At 49.2% G+C, this 8,166-nt stretch overlaps 1 pseudogene; it reads left to right on the forward strand.

Moving 5' to 3' along the window:
- The first annotated feature begins 799 nt into the window (after positions 1-799).
- LOC141771982 (uncharacterized) lies at positions 800-3,598 on the forward strand (annotated as a pseudogene).
- Positions 3,599-8,166: the final 4,568 nt, after the last annotated feature.

An 8,166-nucleotide genomic window follows, 5' to 3' on the forward strand; every position in this document is an offset into this window, starting at 1 on the left:
GTCCTAGTTCAAAGCTAGTGTCCTAGTTACTGAGACAGTTTCCTGTTAAGCAACTTGATGTAATTTTTTCTCTTTGTTACTAGAGAGTGCTTTCACTCCAGTGTAACCAATGAGTTGCATAACTAAGTAACATTATATAAGTAAGATAAATACATTATTTAATTAAATATAAGAGTATAAAATTCATACTACGAATTATTATAAATATCAGCAGCACCATGTTAGGTGAGCATGTTTGCCGTGCCTGCATGGCTCCACTGCTAGCTACTGATGGCCATGATGAATGCCCCACATGCCTCGGTGTTGTACACCTGAGGGAGGGGCTGTCCGACAGTCAGTGCATGAATTGTAGTTTTATACCACGGGAGCTGAAGATAGCTCGATTAGCTGAGCTAGAAGAGCAGCTCGAGTGCCAGTTGCCCCTATCGGGTGTACCTTCAAATGCACGGAGTGGGCGGAGACGCGCCCCACCTGGGGGGGCCCCACCTACAAAAAAGGCACGGAAAGTGGACTGTTTGGCAACTAAGGTCGACACGCTAACATCAGAGTTTGCTGAGATTAAAGCGCTGCTCCTTAACCTTCAGCCAGGCAGGGTGAACGCAACCCAGCCTACCCCACCGGGATGGGATGAGGATGCCCTGTCTACGAGGGCTTCCTGTAGCCAGTTCTGTGAGGACCGGCCTGGACAGGGAGAGCTAGTAGCTCCTCCCACGCTTCTGACACCTGTTCCCAGCAGTCAGGAAGTGGGTCCAGGGCAGGCTCAGAGTCTGCTCCAGCGACAGTTAAGCCAGTGGTCCGTATGGCTCTGGCACGCTTAGGCGTGGATGAGGCCCCGACTGCGGGCACCTCATCCAGTGCATTTTTTAGGTGGGCCCCGCCCCTGGCGGGTTTCTCTGTTCCACCCTCCCAGCCATACATTGAGGAGCTCCACAAATGCTGGCCAGACCCGAAATCGCTTTCCCACCACACCACTGACGGCAGGGCCGTAGCTTCAATGCAGAACGCTGACACTTACGGACTGGGTAAGATGCCAGCAGTGGAGCCATCTATTGCCGCCCTTATTGTGTCTCCCAATGAGGTCTTGAGGCCTGATGCTCGCTGTCCCAGGCCCCAGTGTCGCATCACAGACGACTTTCTAGTCAAGGCTTATGAAACAGCGGCACGCATGGGCCGTCTTGGAAACTCTCTTTCCCACCTGATACTATCCTTGTCCCAGTCCCTGCAAACTGCTGGCGTGGATGCTTCCGTCCAGAGCCTCAGTGATGCATCCCTGCAGGCGTTCGGTCTTATCACAAGGGAGCTTGGCAGACTACTGTCGACCCTTACGCTGACTCGCCGGCAGGTATGGCTGGCCCAATCTCCGCTTTCGGAGCCGGGCCGGAGGGCCCTCCGCACTCTCCCCGTGGTTCCGGGGGAGCTGTTTGGCCCAGCAGCACAGCAGGCCTTGGAGCGTGGAATCCAGGCGAACCAGACTCGGCAGCAGTTTGCTAGCTTCCGGGAACCTACGCCTTTATGGCGACAGCGGCCCCCACAGGGTAGTGGTACCAGTCGCCCTCGGCTTCCAGCTCGTCCTGATACGTACCCGAGGACCTCGCAGGCTCCGGCACGGCCGGTGCCTCAAGCGAGAAGGGGTCGGGGGTCAGGGTATCGCCCCCCCAGGTACCCAAAGGGCCAGAGGGGAAGATCCTGATGCCCCGGGGCCGGCAGTCGGACGCTTCTCCCAGCAGCAACTCAGCTGCTGGGAAAGCAGCACTTCAGACCCTTGGGTGGTGGCTACGCTTTCCCAAGGGTACAATCTCCAATTCCGACGCCGGCCCCCAGTTTTCAGTGGGATCAGACTGTCCACGGTCAGAGATCCCACAAAGTCCCAGGCACTCAGACAAGAAGTAGCCACCCTCCTGGGGAAGGGTGCCATCGAAGAGCTGGGGCTAGAGACACAGCAAGGTGGGTTTTACTCAGTTTATTTTCTGATTCCAAAGAGAGAGGGTGGTTTCGCCCTATACTGGACTTACGAGGGCTGAACACATTTCTGAAGGTGTTGCCCTTCCACATGCTGAGTACAGCAGATGGGCTCCAAAACGTGACACGGCACAGTTGGTTCACATCCATCGATTTAAAGGACGCATACTTTCACGTCCCAATAGCACTACCTCACAGGCAGTACCTGCGCTTCGCATTCGAAGGCAAGGCCTTCCAATTCAAGGTGCTCCCATTTGGTCTTTCCCTTGCCCCACGGGTCTTCACAAGGTGCATGAGGGCGGCACTCGCCCCGATGCAAGCCAGGGGTATGCTTATCCTCCCATACCTGGACGATTGGCTAATTTGTGCTCTGACCAGGGAACAGGCAGAACGGGACACTGCGTCCCTTCTGCATCACATGACGAGGTTGGGCCTTACCGTCAACCATGCCAAGAGTTGTCTCATACCCAGCCAACGGGTAGTGTTCATTGGTTTAACTCTGGACTCCCGCCATATGCTGGCCTTCCCAACACCAAGACGAGTAAACGCCATACTCCAGCTCCTCCTCCGGTTCCGGAAGAACAGGAGGTTGAGGTACAGCCTGTTTCTCAGGCTGTTAGGTATGTTGACGTCAGTAACATCAGTAGTGCCACTGGGCCTCCTGTACTTACGGCCATTCCAAATTTGGATCAATGGTCTCCAATTAGATCCAAAGTCCCACAGATCCAAGAGAGTCAGGGTGTCCTGCCGATGCCTCCTTGCTTTGCGGCCATGGAGAGCCGGGGCATATCTGGCCAGGGGCATCTCATTGGGTTCGATTCCCTCACGTCGCGAGGTGGTGGTGACCGATGCTTCGCCCTCCGGCTGGGGGGCAGTATGGCAGCACAGAGCGATAAGGGGGCTCTGGACAGCACAGGAAGCGGCGGAGCACATAAATGTGCTCGAGCTCCGTGCTATATATTTGGCACTTCGCAAATTCCTACCACATTTGAGAGGCAGGCATGTTATTGTATGGTCCGACAACAAGTCAGCTGTCTACCATGTGAACCGGCAAGGGGGCACCAGATCAACCCGGTTGCTACAGGTGGCACGGAGACTTCTGGTATGGGCTTTCCCTTGTTTTTCCAGCCTCAGGGCCATGTATCTGCCAGGGCCACAGAATGTGGTGGCAGACTTTCTCTCCCGCCAGAAACCCCCTGCGGGCGAGTGGAGGCTCCACCCAGAGGTGGTAGAGGAGATATGGCGCAAATATGGCGCAGCAGAGGTGGACCTGTTTGCCTCAGAAGCCTCAACGCACTGCCCTCTTTGGTTCTCCCTGACGGAGACAGCAAGCCCGTTGGGACAGGAGGCCCTGGCACACCCATGGCCAGATTGCCTCCTCTATGCCTTCCCACCATTCCCACTGATAGCAGTAACGCTACACAGAATACAGCACGGCAACAACAGACTCCTGTTGGTCGCCTCAAACTGGCCGGGGAGACCCTGGTTTCCGGGGATGCACAGGCTTCTGGACGGAGTTCCATGGTGCCTGCCCAAGAGGCAAGACTTGCTCTCACAACTGGGGGGCCGCATCAGGCATCCGAACCCGGATCGCCTACAGCTTTGGGTATGGCCCCTGAGGAGCCGGACCCACTCCTAAGGGTATGTGACCGGGCGGTAATTCAAACCATTTCTGACTCAAGAGCACCCTCCACCAGGGCACTGTATGCCAACAGGTGGAAAATATTCTCAGAGTGGTGTAAAGTGCATGAGGAGGTACCTCAGAGTGCCTCTGTGCCAATAATACTGAGTTTTTTGCAGTCTTTGCTGGAGAAGAAACTCTCTCCTTCTACCTTGAAGGTTTATGTAGCTGCTATTTCAGCCGGGCATGTCAGAGTGGATAACCAGACCGTGGGGTCTCACACTCTGGTGACCCGATTTCTTAAAGGAGCCCAGCGGCGGAACCCCCCGCAGGCTGTCAAGGTTCCCTCGTGGGAACTGCATCTGGTGCTAGAAGCCCTTTGTCTCCCCCCCCTTCGAGCCTCTGGAGCAGTCGGGGCTGGAGTGGTCTTCAGTAAAGGTTGCTTTCCTTTTGGCGATGGCATCAGCAAAACGTGTGAGTGAACTTCACGCCTTGTCAGTGAGTGAAACGTGTATTCGCTGGAACTCAGATGGCACAGGGGTAGCACTTTGGCCTAACCCATCATTTTTTCCGAAGAGGTTGGCTCCGACCCACTCTAATCAGGTCATTGAGCTGGCAGCTTATGACCCTTCATGCCTACAGGGGGAAGATGCTAAGTCAGCGGAACTGCTCTGCCCAGTGAGGGCCTTAAGGCATTATATACAGGTGACTGCGAGCTTTCGCCGCTCTGATAGTCTGTTTGTCTGCTATGGGGGCCATAGGAAAGGGCACACCCTGTCCAAGCAGAGGCTTTCCAGGTGGATTGTCAGGCCATTGAGGAAGCATACAGGTCAAAAGGACTGCCTTTACCTCTTAATATCAGAGGCCACTCCACCAGGAGTGTCTCCACTTCCTGGGCAGCGCTACGGGGGATCCCCCTAAGTGATATCTGCGCTGCGGCCAGCTGGGCTACTCCATGCACCTTTGCCCGTTTTTACAGGGTCAATGTTGCTGCTCCCCATGCAATAGCATCGGTGGTCTTTCAGGAATCCACAGGCCGTTCCCGGTGAGGTGGGTTTTCCTCGTGACTACGTTGGTAGTAGTCATCCAGTGTTAGACACTGCCTCTGGCAGTCAGGAAGAACGAAATAGAACGATAGTTACGTATGTAACTACGGTTCTATGAGTTCTGGATGACTGCCAGAGTTGGCTGTCACTCGGAATCTTGGCGAGAAGATTCTGGAGGGACATATCTGATGATGACGTGGGCTTATATAAACTACGTCATCCCAGGTCACATGTGACTTTGTTGATATTAAATACTCGACCTGCGCGTGCGCGAGATGGATAACATCCAGTGTTAAACACTGCCTCTGGCAGTCATCCAGAACTCATAGAACCGTAGTTACATACGTAACTATCGTTTATCTGTGTGTGTGTGTGTGTGTGTGTGTGTGTGTGTGTGTGTGTGCACGCTTTTTAACTTGATGTGTTTATGAGTGTCATGATATTAACAAAGAAACGTAGCTAACGTTAGTGTTAACGGACACTTTCACTTTTTAAAACTTCAACATGTTTCTGTGGTTTTCTGTCCACATTTTAAGATGAACTAATATCTGTTACTGCTCTGGACAGTGAACTCATCATCGTAGTAAAGATGAGACTGCAGCTATTTTGTCATATTAGTATTCAACAACTGTCTTTGACAGAACCTCTTTAACATCTCACACAGTAAATCAAAGTTGACAGTGTTCCTCAGCAGGGAGAGAAAACTGCATGTTCACATGTTCTAATAAATGCAGGAGTATATTCTAGTAGACGTTACAGTCCCAGTAGCTCCAGTTTGTGCCTCTCATGTCTGACCTTTAAACTCCAGTCACAGAGCTAAGCAGACTATTCTCTGATAAAGTCCTTCATCAGCAACACTTAGAGCTGTTTTAAAGACTCCACAAAGACTCTTCTGAACATCTGCTGCTAAATAAAAACACATTTTAATCACTTTACCAAATTGTGATTGTATTTCTAAATCCAGCACGTCCTTGCTCTTTTTTTGTAAAACACAGTGAACCGTTCACACCTTTAGTATGATATCAGAAGAAATATCAAGATAAAGAAATGTAACTCATATGATGATATAATACATTTTAAAATTGTGCTTCACATTGTACTAATTGAGCAATAAGATGTGTCATCTCTGGCTACCATCTGTGTTTGCATTATGAAAAAGAGTTGCACAGTTGCAACGCAGGAAAATGGCTGAAATGATTTTTTTATTGTGCAACAGACAGAATAATTTTTCATCCTGATATTCAGAATAATTTTATTTGTATAAATCTGTAAAAGAAAAAAAAGAGAAAAAATACTTCAGTTTTATACTAAATAGATTTATGAACATGATTTAAAGATGAAGCTGAGATCTCTCCATTCCTACACCACCATGTTCTTGTTTGGTTGCTTCGGCTGCGTTACTAGATCAGGTTTTACACCCTTCATTCACCACACAACCACTCATCCATCTGCTGACAAACTGACCACACTGATTCATTCATTCATGCATTGATTGGTTATTGTATGTTTAATAATAAACTTGTACACCTCTCTTGTCATGGCTCATGAGCCGGGTCATGTGACAGCTGTCAGTCACCTAGAAAAGATGGAATCTAATCTAAGAAAACTTGTTCTGAACTTAAAGAGGTGGAACATTTTATTTCATTTTTAGCTTGTTACTTTAGTTCAGTTGACTTTCTTGTCAACTAAACTAAAAGAAGTTGTATACATTTAATTAAATTTTTGCATTTTGTTTCATTTTTGCAAAGACCGTGAATCGAAGCCTCGCTGAAGAGAACGGAGCTGCGTTTTCTTTTATGTGTTTCAGTGCTAGTATGTTGAACCAGATCGGCATGATGTGTTATTATATCACACTTAGAGAAACGTCAAACTGCCTTTGAATCGTCGCCCACTTGAGGGCGAATCCAAACTTTAACTCCACTCTCTGTTTCCTGTTCTTTGTTTCCCACCTTATGCCATATTTCACCCACTTAGTACCTGGTATTGTTAGCTAAACTCCATCAACCCCATCAACATTTGTCTCACAACAACAAAACTCTGAGTGGCGACGGCAGTCAATGATTGTCAGCGACTGTCGGACATCTGTTTGTGGACAAACTAGAGCGGTATAAAGGAGAGAGACAGGAGCCCAAATAAGCAACTACACTTTAGAAACAAGCCCAAAAAAAACGCTCCCCATGACTACCAATATTAGTGAGGCCTTTTCAGGAAAACAAGCCCAAAGTCACTGATAATAAGCCGACTTGGCAACTCTGGCTCTGTTCCGTAAATGGAAACGCCTAGAGACCTAGAGCATTCAGAGGATGGATGGATCAGACTAGAGACCTAGAGCATTCAGAGGATGGATGGATCAAACTAGAGACCTAGAGCATTCAGAGGATGGATGGATCAAACTAGAGACCTAAAGCATTCAGAGGATGGATGGATCAGACTAGAGACCTAGAGCATTCAGAGGATGGATGGATCAGACTAGAGACCTAGAGCATTCAGAGGATGGATGGATCAAACTAGAGACCTAGAGCATTCAGAGGATGGATGGATCAAACTAGAGACCTAAAGCATTCAGAGGATGGATGGATCAGACTAGAGACCTAGAGCATTCAGAGGATGGATGGATCAGACTAGAGACCTAGAGCATTCAGAGGATGGATGGATCAAACTAGAGACCTAAAGCATTCAGAGGATGGATGAATCAGACTAGAGACCTAGAGCATTCAGAGGATGGATGGATCAGACTAGAGACCTAGAGCATTCAGAGGATGGATGGATCAAACTAGAGACCTAAAGCATTCAGAGGATGGATGGATCAGACTAGAGACCTAGAGCATTCAGAGGATGGATGGATCAGACTAGAGACCTAGAGCATTCAGAGGATGGATGGATCAAACTAGAGACCTAAAGCATTCAGAGGATGGATGGATCAGACTAGAGACCTAGAGCATTCAGAGGATGGATGGATCAGACTAGAGACCTAGAGCATTCAGAGGATGGATGGATCAGACTAGAGACCTAGAGCATTCAGAGGATGGATGGATCAGAGTAGAGACCTAGAGCATTCAGAGGATGGATGGATCAAACTAGAGACCTAGAGCATTCAGAGGATGGATGGATCACACTAGAGACCTAGAGCATTCAGAGGATGGATGGATCAGAGTAGAGACCTAGAGCATTCAGAGGATGGATGGATCAGACTAGAGACCTAGAGCATTCAGAGGATGGATGGATCAAACTAGAGACCTAGAGCATTCAGAGGATGGATGGATCAGACTAGAGACCTAGAGCATTCAGAGGATGGATGGATCAGGCTAGAGACCTAAAGCATTCAGATGATGGATGGATCAGGCTAGAGACCTAGAGCATTCAGAGGATGGATGGATCAGACTAGAGACCTAGAGCATTCAGAGGATGGATGGATCAGGCTAGAGACCTAAAGCATTCAGATGATGGATGGATCAAACTAGAGACCTAAAGCATTCAGATGATGGATGGATCAGGCTAGAGACCTAAAGCATTCAGAGGATGGATGGATCAAACTAGAGA

The sequence above is a fragment of the Sebastes fasciatus genome, chromosome 8 (assembly GCF_043250625.1).
Source record: "Sebastes fasciatus isolate fSebFas1 chromosome 8, fSebFas1.pri, whole genome shotgun sequence".
In the NCBI taxonomy this organism is placed as follows: Eukaryota; Metazoa; Chordata; class Actinopteri; order Perciformes; family Sebastidae; genus Sebastes; species Sebastes fasciatus.